Genomic DNA, 14,023 nt, shown 5'->3' with positions numbered 1-14,023 from the left:
GATATGTGAATACACCCTGACACAGCCTCTGGACAACTTTATCCCAATTTTATAGATCAAAATATTGCTAAACTGCACTGTTCTTTTGAGACGCAATTAGTGCTAAACCAGTAAAGGGTTGTTTATATCGGGTTGAAAAGTATTGTGGCAGCAATAGCCATTGAATACAACTTCGGGGATACGAAGGGCAGGCAGCTGTGTTAACGTCTATATGGAGTGTTTGACCAAGACTGTGGGCCTGAGCTGATAAAAACATTGATAATTTGTTTGACCGAACTCTTAATTCTGGCACAGATGAAAAAAGGAGCCCAATTCAATTGTTAAGTCTATTTGCATGCATCCCCAGAAGATGATGCTCTAATCTTCCATTATCATAACAAACTTACACACACTTCTGACTCTGACTCTAAAAATACAGCAAAATAACCAGATATGACGTTTCCCTGATCACCAGTTAGATGCTTCACCCATCGCCTTTCATCAGATTAAGGGGGAGACAGAGCCAGTGAGATGGAGGGAGAAAACAAGACATAATGGAGAGACAGAAACGAGAGGAGAGACGAGAAGGATGAAGAGGAGGACGAGAGGAAGAGGCGGGGGAGGGGTGATGACAGAGACTAATGGCTTTTGGGGCTCATATTCCCTCCATCCTTGCTTCCTTCATTTACCTCTCCTCTCTCCTCTCCTCCTCTGTCCTCTCCCAGGAGGAGCATTGTTCAGCAGCTGGCAGAGACCTTCACTGCATTGTGCAGCTTCAGTGATATTCAAAATCAAACCACTGGAGACAGGCAGATCTCATCTGTTTAGCTGTGTGCATTGCACCAATAGTTTTCTTTTAAATAAACTCAAACTCTAAATGTAATCTGAATGAATTCAAGAGGGTAATTCACACTCTTCTTTTTAATCACTTTCCAGTGCTAACAAGGATTCTAAGTCCTATTCTGTGCCGTTAAGGCTTGAACTTTGTACCTTTTGTAGTTAATGTTTTATTTCAAGGTTCCCTTTGGAGGTTTTGACCACCTAAGGGCAGTTTTTCTGTTACTTACTCCCAGTTTTGTGTCATTAATTATGTTATACCCAATGTTTGTGGAACCTGTCAGTGGCGATTAACTGAGGAGAAGAAGAAGACTGCAAAGTGTTAAACCTGGACATTAAAAGTCCTTCCACTCATATAACCACATAATCATTTGCATAATATCTAAAAAAAAATCAACATAGTTTCAGTGATGTTACCCAATGGTTTTTGAAGAGGCATCAATGATGGCAGTTACCATATTGGAAATACTGACTCCAATTAACTTTCAGCTGAGCTTGAAACCGATGAAGATGTTTAGCTGAGGTCACATTCTTGCTGCCTGGCATACAGCTAAAGCGCCCACCTATCAATCAATTCAACCTTTACCCTCATTATGCAAAATTATTCATAACTCTTTGCCTAATATAATCAAAATGTATTTTTAATAATAATGTTCCTCCCCCATACAGTGTGTACTAAAAAAGAAATGTGATATAGAGACCAAAATCATTTGTAGTAACACAACACAAATGTTCATTTGTGCTGTGTAAGTGGCATTTAATATGGGCTATAATGGGGGTCCACTGATTTTAGCAACTGGACATTCAAAGAACTGCAGTTTTTTGCTCTGTCTTAACAGTCTTATTGGTTGTTTGTTTTTTTTACACCAGAGGTCAGCTCCTGATCTGTTGTTCCTACCCTCCATCATGACCCACTGGAGTCTTTCTTTAGTCACTCCTCATACCAACACCTCAGTTCTGACATGAGTTCTGACAGTGACATTCACCTTATGAAGCTAACACGCTTTGGTTAGGCATGCAATTCACAGCTGACTTCACAAAATGAAAAAGCCAGCCTATAAAAAGCTATCTAGCTACGGGAGCTTGTTTTGCATCGCAGATCAAACTTACCCACTCACACACTGAAAGCAAGGTTGTTATTGAGATCAGTACTAGCATTTCTCATTCAGACCCATGTATTTAACGCCACTGATGCAAAAGTGGGAGCAAATTAAGTGTAAAGTGTCTGCCCATGGAGTCATCAGCATTTGATTGTTTGAACTGGGGATTGAATCTACAACCTTTCAGTTGCAATACAACAGACTTTAACTGCCTAGCCATAGTCACTGTAGTTATAAATTCAGAAAACTGACAAAATTCCTGCACACAAAAATCATAAACATCCAAGGATTTAAAAGAGCTGTAAGCACAAATTAAACAGCTACAGACTCATAATGAAGCTCAGCGTAAGCCAAAGCAGGAAGACTGTTTCTTAATCATTCATTAGGTACCATCCAATCATATCCCTGCATCCCCACCTTATTTTATTTACTCTCTCTTCCCAATGTAGGAATCAGTGCATTATGAGTGTTTACTCTCTTAAGAACTCAGCTTAACAGATTCTGCCACAACTTTGTTTAACCAATCATCATGCACCTGTCGTCCTTTCTTCCAGTCAGCCTGTTGTTTCAGTGTAGACACTACAGCCCACCTCCACCCCAGCCACCTCCATTTCAGTTCATCAGCATCTAGTCTAGATCCTAACAGGTCTTGTGCACAACTCATCCTGCATACCTCCTCCAAGCCACCTAATCATTCAATGCAAATGTTCAGATGCATTAACACTACTAAGAAATTGTTTGTGCAGTCACAGAGTACAATCAGTGAGCCACTGCCATTTATTTTGTTTTAATCACGCATCTGCAAAGTCACTTAAAGTTTATTTTTATTCATGTCCATAAATATACTTTGTGGCCAAGCAAACTCTTCCCCAAGTAGCATCAATGTCTCTGAAGAGACTGAGACATTCTTAAAATTAGAAAGCATGTGGATTAGTGGAATGTTTAACAGAGTGTCGCAAGTTAATCCAACACCAGCTAAATTGTGACACCAGTTGTATACATCAGACAAAATAAATGATAAAAAAGGTTGATGGGTTAAAACTTCTGGCAGTATTTTGTTAGTTCTGAGACTTATGATAACAACATGTGGTTGTGTATTTTATCATAAATAAAAGCAGAATCTATATTTTAATGATTTTATAAGTATTGTAAATGACCTCTCGCAGCTCACTTAGGGAAGCAATGCCCTAGGGTGTATGCTATTCCTGCAGTTGGCCTCATAACCCCTTTAAGTACATAAAGTCATCACAATGGAGTCAATTTTCCAAAAACATTGCACATTTCTCTTTTGTAAAATAAGTAATTGTTCACTTGTATTTCAGTCTCTCCTGAGTTAAATACATTTAAACCTAAACAATTGTCCAGTGTCACAGTATTGGACAAGTCAGCCTAAATGCAAAAAGTAATATAAAATGTCTCTTACATGTAGGGTCACCCAAAAGGGGGGAAAAGAAGGAAGCTTTCAGTCACATGAGGGGGTGCCTATGGAGGTCAGAATAAACTAGGGATGTTCCTCTGCAAATAATTTCACATCTAACTTAATCCAAATTATCATTGTGTTTATCCCACTAGTCCAACTACACACTGATCTTTATCTGTTTAAAGCACATAAAAATTACTTCATATTAATAAGATTTAGTATGTAAATAATGCAACCGTTGCTATACATGCTGTGCTACTTTAAAGGGGTATGCAGGCCTGCCCATAAAAGTGGTTGGACTCCTGAAAAACCCAGTGAATGGGCCCCACCCAGTTGTGATTAACCGTTGATAGAATTGGTGCTGTTGTCCTGGATAACAGTTACTTCATTTTAGAGATGAAAAATGTGTCAAGCTATCATAACTGTACGTCCTGATGTTCAAAATACTTATCCTTTCCACTTGTTAACTACTTTTAATCACTGCTTCAGCCCACTTTTTCCACTTAAAACCGATTTTGCCTCTTTAACCAATTTTGCCACTTTTAAACTGCTTTTCAACACCAATTTTTTCCCCCTTTTTGCCTTACTTACCCTATATTTGCAGCTGTAATCCAATTTTCGCCGATTTTTTAAACCATTTTGCCACTTGTAACCCATTTTAGCCACTCTGTAACCACCTTTCACCATTTTTTTCACCATGTTTTGCTATTTTCAAACCACTTTGCCAATTTCCACCTTTTAATTTTTTGTAATTTCTTTTTTAATTTTAAAGATATTTCATTTCCCTCCACTTTATTCTCTGGCAACCTGACGTTTGTGCGGATGGTGGCTTAGCTGTGAAATCTGACAATAATTTCCAAATTGTTTAGTCAATGTGTACATGCACAATGCAAAAAAAAAGTTATTTTGTTTTCAGAAAAGGGGTTTAGATGTTTTTAAAAAGGCTTTATTGTACTACAACATAAATAAATACAATTTTTGTTTCTTTGATTTGAGTGGTAATTGTTCAGGTTAAAAATAAAATATGGTTATCATAGCATAACTTTACAGTAGACCACAATTTTCCTGACCCCAGTGGGCCCCCATGTGGCTAGGCCCCTGAAAGCTCTCCCTTTTATCCTCTCATGGGCAGTCTTGGGGGTAAGCACTGACTTGTAGTTTAAGATGGGGCTCTGGCTACCTCAGTGAAACACAGACATGGTTGTATTTAAGGTAAACACAGTCTCAGATGGTATGCACATGGTAAAATATATAAAGCATTGAATTTGCAGTTGTTTTATAAGAAAGGAATACTTTAACACACGTGTCAGGAAGCATAAAGTGTTTTAGGTGGAAGCCCCTGACTTTGTTTACTAGAAGGCACAAAAGGCTCTTACATATTTGGGACTTTAATTTTGTATTAAATTTACCGGTCTGAATCATTTACCATGTTGCGGCAGCAAAAATCTTATATCTCCAAGGGGAAAGATGAAGTTTAATCATCTACATTTCCAAAACATTCTGAGGGCTACACTTTCTTTTCCATTATTAAGTACTTTTGAATTCTAGACTACGGGAGAATAAATGCATTAAAAGTAGCATGAAACTTATTAAAATCCTCCAGTGAAATATACACACATTCACTCCATGCTTTGCCAGTTGACTTAAAAGAATCCCTTCCTTTGTAAGTGGTGTAATAGGGAAAAAGAATCGATTGAGGCTGAGGGTCTAAAAATAGCAGCGCTGGAAGAGGCTCATCTATAATTGATAGGATTCAGTACAGTAATCTATAGAAGTATTGATTAAGTGATAAGATTGCAGAAGAAGGGAGAGGGTGAAGAAAGAGAGCAGGAAAAAGAAAATGAAAAAAGGAAAGCTTTGTATTTGTTCCACTTTAAATGTCCAAAGTGAAAAATGTGTTTCATCCAGGGCTGCTCATAAAAATCTGAACATGACAGTCGCAAATCAGTCACCTTCCTGTTACGAGAAACGTTGTAATTCCCTCAGATCACACTCAGTAGGCGGTGAGCGACCAGTACAACTGATACGAGTAACACCAGAGAAGGAGCTGACAGGCAGAGGGAAGCAAGGATGAAGGGGAAAAAAAGAACAGAGCATATAGCGGAGAAGGGAGAGAAGAGGGTGTATCCTAATGTATGTATTCAGCAGATTATATTCCTACAACTTTGTGTGAGAAAGACCCGAGAAGGAGTTTCCTTTAATCTTCTACTTAACAACTGGTGCATGACACACACAGACACACGAATGCTAAGTGTAATAAGCAGGCTAAGAGAAGTGAAGATAATCCTCTCTGCATCACCTCAGTATTACTGCTGACAGACGCCACCTCTGTGTGTGTACAGTACGAGTGTGACAGTGTGTGTCCGTGACAGTTGTGTGTAATCTGAGTGACTAATACTGCTGTCAACCTGCAGGCATGAGCTGTCTGACATGAGGAAACTTATGGCACGGGAGGAGATCCTGCTAAAGGTCAATACAGATGCCTTCTGGGCTGTTTGTTTTAAACCAAAACACTGGTTTTTATACAAGCTCAGAGGCTTTTTGACAACCTGTTGGATAAGAACTGAATCTTTATAGTTGTTTTTCTTGTAAGGTAGTCTGTAGATAGACTGAACAATAGTCTTTATGACTTGTTTGTTCACTCATTTAATGTATGATGTTGAAAAATTAATGTTTTATTTTTGGGTCTGATGGGTAACTTCGCAGAGTGGATGAATGTATGGATTTGATACTGAACAGATAAATATACTGACTGTGGCTAGACAGGTTGATGGATGGATGGATGTTTGACCGAACTGATGGACGATATTGGATGAATGGATGAACATACTGACTATGGATGGATGGATGGATTTATACATGATGGGTGGGTGGAGAGGGGGGTGGGCAGATGAATTAATAAATGGAGGGATGGATGGACCAATAGATAGCTACATGGATAGAATAATGTAATATAAAAGGGAACTTCCATGAATTCTTGGTTCATTACAAATTAAGGGAAATATTCAAGGCGTTTTGCTTTAATCTTGATGAATACAGCTTACAGCTCATGAAAATAAAAAATTCAGTTTATCAAAATATTAGAATAAGACCAATCATTGAAAGGATTGATGGCACACAAATGTAGACCTTCTGAAAAGTATGCTCATTTATGCTCTTGGGCTTTTTTTGCACAATTGCATTATTACTGTGAAACTGCTGGGGTGTTATGACTTGAATTTCCTTGGGGATCAATAAAGTATCTATCTCTGTGTAAGCCCAGGTTAATTCAACTGGGCATTTGCCTCTTGTGTATTGCTGGCTCTGTTGTCCCTCATCTTTCAGTTCACAATAATCTATTAACTCTTTCTGAAGCTCAGGTTTAAGGTGAGTTGGCTGGCCAGTCAAGCACAGTAATAAAATGGTTATCAAATCAGTTACTACTATTAGTTCTGGCTCCACTGCAGGCAGGTGCCAAGTCCTGCTGAAAAAAGGAAAACATCTTCATAAAGCTTGTCAGCAGATGGAAGCATGACAGGCTCTAAAATATCCCAGTAGATGGCCGCATTGATTCTTAAAACACAGCTGACCTACATGAGCAGATGACATGGCACCCCAAACCAACACTGGCTGTGGTCACTTCACAATTGACTTTGAAAAGCTTGGATTCTGTAGCTCTAAATGTTTCCAAATGCCATGCAAAATGTACTTTCATCTTAAAAGAAGGCTTTGTACCAATGAGCAATGGCCCATTGCTGGCTTTCATTAAACAAGTACCTCAGCAGTGCTGACTGCCTCCATGACACACCACATCAATGCAGCTCCAACCAGTGCATAAATGAAAATACTTTTGAGAGGGTCAGCAAAGTCTACTTTTTTTTCTTTTACAACTGTACCTGGAGATTCTATGTATGAGAATACAAATGTCTTGAGTAGTAGAATTGTGAAGAGAAAAGGGCAGGTTTTAGTCCTTGATGACATTGATTCCACTACACAGTCTTTGGTTGTATTGATCATATTTTTCGATTGCTGCTACATGTTTATTTAAACTGTAGATAGGACCATAAAACAGTTTTAAGATAAACACAAAAGAGTAACTATATAGAAAACCTCTGCTAAACCAGACATGTTTCCAGTAGGTGAAAACATGTCTGACAAAGACAATTTCTAGTACGAAAGAGACACAATGAACTAAGTGTCAGTTTGCACATAACTGATGATTGCAGATGATTGGTTGGACCGAAAACTTCTCACAAATAGAAATTTTGGGACAAAAAAGAAACAGCCTCTCATGATTAAATGCATAGATTTATGGCACTGATACATTTTGGAGCATCAGCTCTGATATAAACATAATTTTGCGTATTATAGCCTGGAACATGATGGGGGACTTCGGCTAAAGCAGCATGACTTTTCACAGGAAACCACACTCCATCTGCTGTACTCCAGATAAACACAACACCCTATCTGCTGCATCAGCTTAAACCAACCGAGTTGCTACCAGCACTATAGCGCACACACAGACACACAAATATGCACACACCATCAGAAGTTCAGTCCTGTGCCGAGCTTTGCCCTGTTTGTTTGGCTTCACTCAATACCGTATTTAATATAAATAACAGGAGGAGACCTGCACACATATAAACACTGGGTGAGAGACAAAGTTTTCCTCTCCTGGTGGAGGTCATTATGAGTTTCTCTCTTATTGGCAGCAACCATGTGTGTGAAACAGAGGGAGCACTGCTGGTCAGCGCATGCTATCACCACGGGAATGGGACAAACATAGACCTCAGATGGATGCTTCATACAGCCACACACGGTCATGGATGGTACTGACCAAGGCCCAGCGTGGACAGACGGCTTGATGCAGTGTTCATTCAACAGTGACTAATGAGAGTCACGACATAGACGCACAAACTCAAACAGACGTTAAAGATTTAAATTAACCTGTCAGGCTTTAGGGTTAGCATGCGAGCAAATCACTAACTGCTGAAACTGACCGACAGAGTCCTTAATTTTAGCAGGTAAAAAAATGATTACAATAAGTCTCCAGCACCATCTGCTTTAGCTGGATCACCTCTGATACCCACTGTGTGTTGTCACAAGAATCCAAATATCACACCAAACAACGCCAAAACAGAGTTAACCAAGCCAGACCGACAGACCATGGGACCAATTTGGCACTTGGATTAGCTGAATATCAACAGGATTTTTGGTTTGTGTCTGTTGTTTACATTTGATCTGAAAAGCAACAGATATTTTGGTTTATAAGACAAAAAATAGGCTTGAAAATTGCTACTTTCAGTGGTATTTGTAACTGTTTCTAATTACAATGGCTGTCCAGCAGTCATAGCTTAAGCAATTAGAAATCTAGTTTTTGTCTATTCAGCATAAAAGTTGTCTCTGCTAGTCAGGAAAATGATTTAAATAAATAGAGGAATTTCTGTTTTTCTGAATCCATGGTAGATTCCCCTTGTTTATTATACACTCTATGCCTGCGACAACTTCGGTAGCCGGCAATATGTTTTCCAATTGTCCATCAATCCAGGCCCATGAACATGATATCTGAAGAATGCTCCAAAGGACTTGGGGATGAACTGATTAGACTTTTAACTTCAAGAAGGTCAAGAACAATGTGTCTCATGTTCATCCCTTAATTGTGCACAAAATATCTCAAGGGTGCCTTGACAGATTTTCTTTTGATTTTTTACTTCTGAATTTCAAAGCCAACCCTTAATGATATAATACATTTGTACAAAGTAAGGAACCTCAAAAAGGCCTGTTTGATCCTGTCTGATCACAGCCACGCTTTGTTTTCTGAGCTGCTACTATCCAGCTGCAGATTCAGCTTACCAGCATGCGTGACTAAAAGGCTAAAAAATCTCATTCATCCCTGCTGCTTTTTAAATGAGTTATTCTTTGACTGTAATATTTTTGATGATGTTTATTTACTGTTACATTTATCTTTATTGTCCACTGTCTCATTGAGCTTTTCTTTATTGTGTCTTTCTGCTGTACATATGATCGGTCTGGATGTATGTTTGACTGCTGATTAGAAAGCAAATTGCCCTTCACAGGGATAATAAAGTGAACCATGACCTTTTCAACTCTGACTTATGAATGTATTTAATTTTGGAGTTCAAGGGTCAAGGATTAAGAGTATTGGGCTGCTTATTTACCTCTTATTAATTGTGCGTGCTATATCTCAAGAATGCCTTCATTTATTTTCTTCAAATTTGTAAATATGCCACTCTGACTCAAAGATGAGCTGATTTCATTGTGGAGATTGTAAAAGGTCCAGGTCATTGGACCTGGTGTTCATCCCTTACTTGTGCATGCAATATCTTATGAATTTGTTTATGGATTTACTTAGGATTTTGAACAAATATCCACTCTGACTTAAGGATGAACTAATTACATTTTGGAGGTACAAGGTCTGAGGTCAAGGTTATTGGGACTCATGCCCATGCCTTGCTTGTGCATGCAATATCTCAGCACTTGAAGGATTTTTTTACACTTCAAACAAATGTCTACAATAGTTGAGGTATGAACTGATAAGGCTTTGGACATCATTGGTCAAAGGTCAAAGTCATCATGCATTATGCTCATCCCTTGCTTTATCTCAAAAATGCTTTGTAGGATTTTCTTCAAATTTTGTATGTTTGTCTCTATAGAAAGCTGAGCTTCACTTGTATACCCGTGCAAATCCAAACCAAAAGCCCTCCAACATGTGCTATTACAATAAACCACTGTAAAAATCCAGTGAGAAAGCTATCATTGTTTACCTGATGTGTGCAAATATTATTTTAATCGCCTCAGAGCAGACAGAGCCTAGAGGACTCCTGAGACCATTGGGAACCAATAATGTAGGTGGAGAACAGCCGATCACATACTTGTCATTCTATATTTCTACCATTCAATACAATTTAGACAACAACCTGAGATATGTCAAATGAGCCAAAGACTTAAAACAAAACCCTAAAGCATCATTTTGCTTTTAGCATCCTTACACAAACAGGTCTTTTTCTGTCCCTTAGTTTGCTGAATGATTCACCAATCAAATTTTCAGAGGGAAAAGGATCACTGCTGAAGTCAGTTGCATTGTATCAAACAGCATATCAGAATCAGAGATGTCAGTTTGTACTGTTTAGAAGCTGGTGTACTCCTTACTCTTTAAAACCCACCAACATAACACTTTTTGCCCTTGGCATGTAAGCTGCAACACAAGTTTACTTTCTTCTTTCACTAGTTCTCCTGCCAGAACTCCGCCTGCAAGCTGCTGTCAATAAAATATAGACCCAGCATGCCAGCTGAGAAGAGAAGAGGCATTTGTAACATTTTCCCACTTCCTAAATAAAAAATAACCCTTTCAAAACATGAAAAAAACATTCTTTTTGATTGCAAATAGAGATACCAGGATTTGATTCAGCTTGGCTGCCTTTGAAGCTCCATTATTGTGAGTGTGACCTTTGTTAGTGTGTATGGTGCTGTCCATGGTGCTGATCCCACTCAACACTCACAGCAGACACAGGCAAACTCATGTGAGTTACAGTGAAGGGCTTCTTGATAATTCTTCAAAAGGAAAAAACAAGTAGGACTCATCCCCAAACTAACAAGATATATCATCATCATTTATGCATTTACCAGCATCATTCTGTTTTCTGCAGACTGCTCATTTATGAGGATCCCTGCTGAAAGACACCACCAGTGAACTCAAGTTTATGAAGTCAACTTCTTTAAAATTTATGTTAACTTTTTATCAAAACAAGATGTTTTGAGTCATTGCAGTTTGATCCTTAAAAGTGTTGGACTGAAGTTTCAAGTTCTTTTTTTATAAATAACTTCGGGTTTGTTTCCAAAATAGTATTTGATTAAACTTACAAACCCCAACTTCTGCTGATTATCTTTTTGCACCATTTTCACAAAACTACATGCTTAAATCAACAAAATGTATTCTTTGAGACCCTTATCTCAATACTATCTCTTTTGACATTAAAGGTCACAGTCTATTTTATCACATGTGATAACTAGCGTGGCTGCATTGATTTACAGTGTTCAGCACTGTCTCAACTCACAGCAAGAAGGTTTCTGGTTCAAACAGAACTTTTCTGTGTGAAGTGTGCATGTTCATCCTGTGCAAACATGGGTTCTTTCTGGGTTCTCCCAGCTTCCTCCAACAGACCAAGGACATGCTCATTAGGTTAACTGGTGACTCTAAATGATCCTAAGGTGTGAATGCGAGTCGGCCTGGTTGTTTGTCTCTGATGTCAGCCCTGTGACTGACTGGTGACCATTAAAGGGTGTATCTTGCTTCTCGCTCAATGAAAGCTGGGACCAGCTCCAGAACTACAACCATAGCTGGTGTTACCATCAGGAAAAAGTAGGCCTAATGCACCAAGGGGCCTCATGGCATAGGCAATGGTGCACATCAAAATTATAAAGAGTGTTTGGAGGATGAGTAAGGTACCTGGAGTGTATGGGTTATATACCTAAGCTGCTTCCATAGACTCCCTGACATTTCCGACTGTAGCTGCTGATGAAATTACTTATGTTCTGACACATCCTTCAGTATCCTTCTGTATATGTGCCTCTTGATTGATTAACAGCCATTACTCTAGCTTTGACTTCTCCTCGGTTTTTCATATGCTCCAGCACTGACATGATGTAAAGCTGGTGATGACACACAAACTTAACATAAAGTGCATTTTAATCAGCGACCTGTTGACTCAGTGAAGAAAATGACCTCATAAATCATCTGCAGACCTTTTCAACAGTGCTAATATTTATCTTCTTCACCTTAAGACCTTTCTGAAATATTTTTCCTGCCAAATGATCTCTGCTCATGAGGTGTCTGACCTCTATCTTCTTGTCTCCACAGGTCTTTAGCACAACACCTTGTCCTGACATTAATAGTGAAAAAAATCCCGGGTAACAATAGGTCAGCAAACATGCTGGTGTTTTGGAATGATGCTTGACCTTTCAAACAACGGGTTCCTCCTGTTACGTAATTCATTTTAATTCATACATGTGGTTTATTTGGGTTATCTGCAGGATTTCAGATTTTAGATGATCCTACAAACAAAATTTATTGATTTATTATGTCTGCCAACAAACCTTTAATTGATTTAACATATTGTGGGGGGGGAGGGGGGGGGGGTTATGCCGTATGGCTTTAAACAGGATTGATTCTACAAACTTTTACAGACCTGTTCTGGGTGTTCTGGTCCTTTCAATTACAACAGCTTCCTGGACCACCTCTCTGACTAAATAATACATGACTAACACCAGAAAAAGAGACCCACAAATACTCCTTCTTTTTGTTAGACAGAATTGGACCTGAAGATGCTGTGTACCTGACTGTGTCTGTCTATGTGTTGTTTGTGTGTGTTATTCTCAGGTCCCCTCCATGACAGCATCCCATTAGCCGAGCCGACCAGCAGTTATAACCTGGTTACCTAGGTTACGGGCTTCTCAGTCACTCCCAGAAGATCCAGGATGGCGCTTGTTAGGGAACCTTGCTCTGTCTCTTGGTGTGTTGTGTATTTGTCTGGATGTGTGGGTTGCAAACACTGTGAATTTGCATAGCCTCAGTACACAAACAGTACAGGTGTAAAAAAAGAGCTTGATTCAACACGTTAATGTTAAGAAGCTGTTATGAAGGCTTGACATAACATGGCAGAGTAAAAATATGAGGTGCACCTCCTATGTTAGAATATTAACTTAACATGTACAAATGACATATGACATAGTCTCTATGTTTTAATGAGGAGGAGCAATACCAGATTCAACTGTTTTTTATTGTCCATATGAAATCTGTGAACTAGTGTCCAGGATTGATTAAAACAGCTTGATATTACTATATCATACTCTGATATCCTTGCCAAAATGGGTGAATAATGCATTTACTGATGGGACTCTATTGTGTCACATTTTTTGTCTTTTCATTTTTTTCTTTTCCTTACTATACATTTTTTGTGGCTGCATTATCCATGTAATGTATATGCTCTCTATCATCTCCAATCCTGTTTTTCTAATTGATTGTCTGTACTTCATTTATTTTAAAGTCTGTCTGTCTGTCTATCCGTGTATCTCATTTGTACAGTTTTTTCCCTCCAACTGCTTGGTAGAAACTGTGTAGCTGCATACCAGCTAAAGGCAAACCAATAATATTTTCGATTTTGTCCACAATTTTGTTTGGCAAAGCATTGTGAGCTAATTAATAATGAGACATCAGAGGACAGCATTTACTTTGTTGAAATGTCTCCTTATGTTGACTTTTTTAGAAGAAAGGATTGATAACAACATCAGCATAAACTCTAATTTTAGGATTCTGCATTGTAACAGCTGGGTCTAAAACTGTATCTCTCTGTTTGTTCACTGTCAGATTCTTAGCATGATAAAAATCTGTAAAAGATATTTCATCTGTTATTTCTGTTATTTAGCTACAAAGTTATAGATTATAGGTCATAAGCTGACCTGTAGAATGACAGTAGAATCAACAAATTTAAAGGTAGATGTGCAGTAGGTAGAGCACCTGCTCTCCGCATTGAAAGGAATCAGATCATTGTGATGTAGCCTTCTGATCAGAAGGCCTCCTGGTCACCTCCCTGTGGAGGTCTTTCAGGCACCTCTACTTGGTAGTAGACTTAAGGGCAGACCCAGAACTTGCTGAAAGGATTATGTATTCCACCTGACCTGGGAATGCCTC

General features: G+C 38.7%; 1 protein-coding gene across 3 annotated transcripts in view; it reads right to left on the bottom strand.

Annotated features, from left to right (window-relative positions):
* The window catches only part of LOC121512285 (discs large homolog 1-like protein), a 203,001-nt gene that overhangs the window by 41,513 nt on the left and 147,465 nt on the right, over positions 1-14,023 (bottom strand). The window lies entirely within an intron of this gene.

The sequence above is a fragment of the Cheilinus undulatus genome, linkage group 7, assembly GCF_018320785.1.
Source record: "Cheilinus undulatus linkage group 7, ASM1832078v1, whole genome shotgun sequence".
Lineage (NCBI taxonomy): Eukaryota > Metazoa > Chordata > Actinopteri > Labriformes > Labridae > Cheilinus > Cheilinus undulatus.
This window is presented reverse-complemented; position numbering and strand designations above follow the sequence as displayed.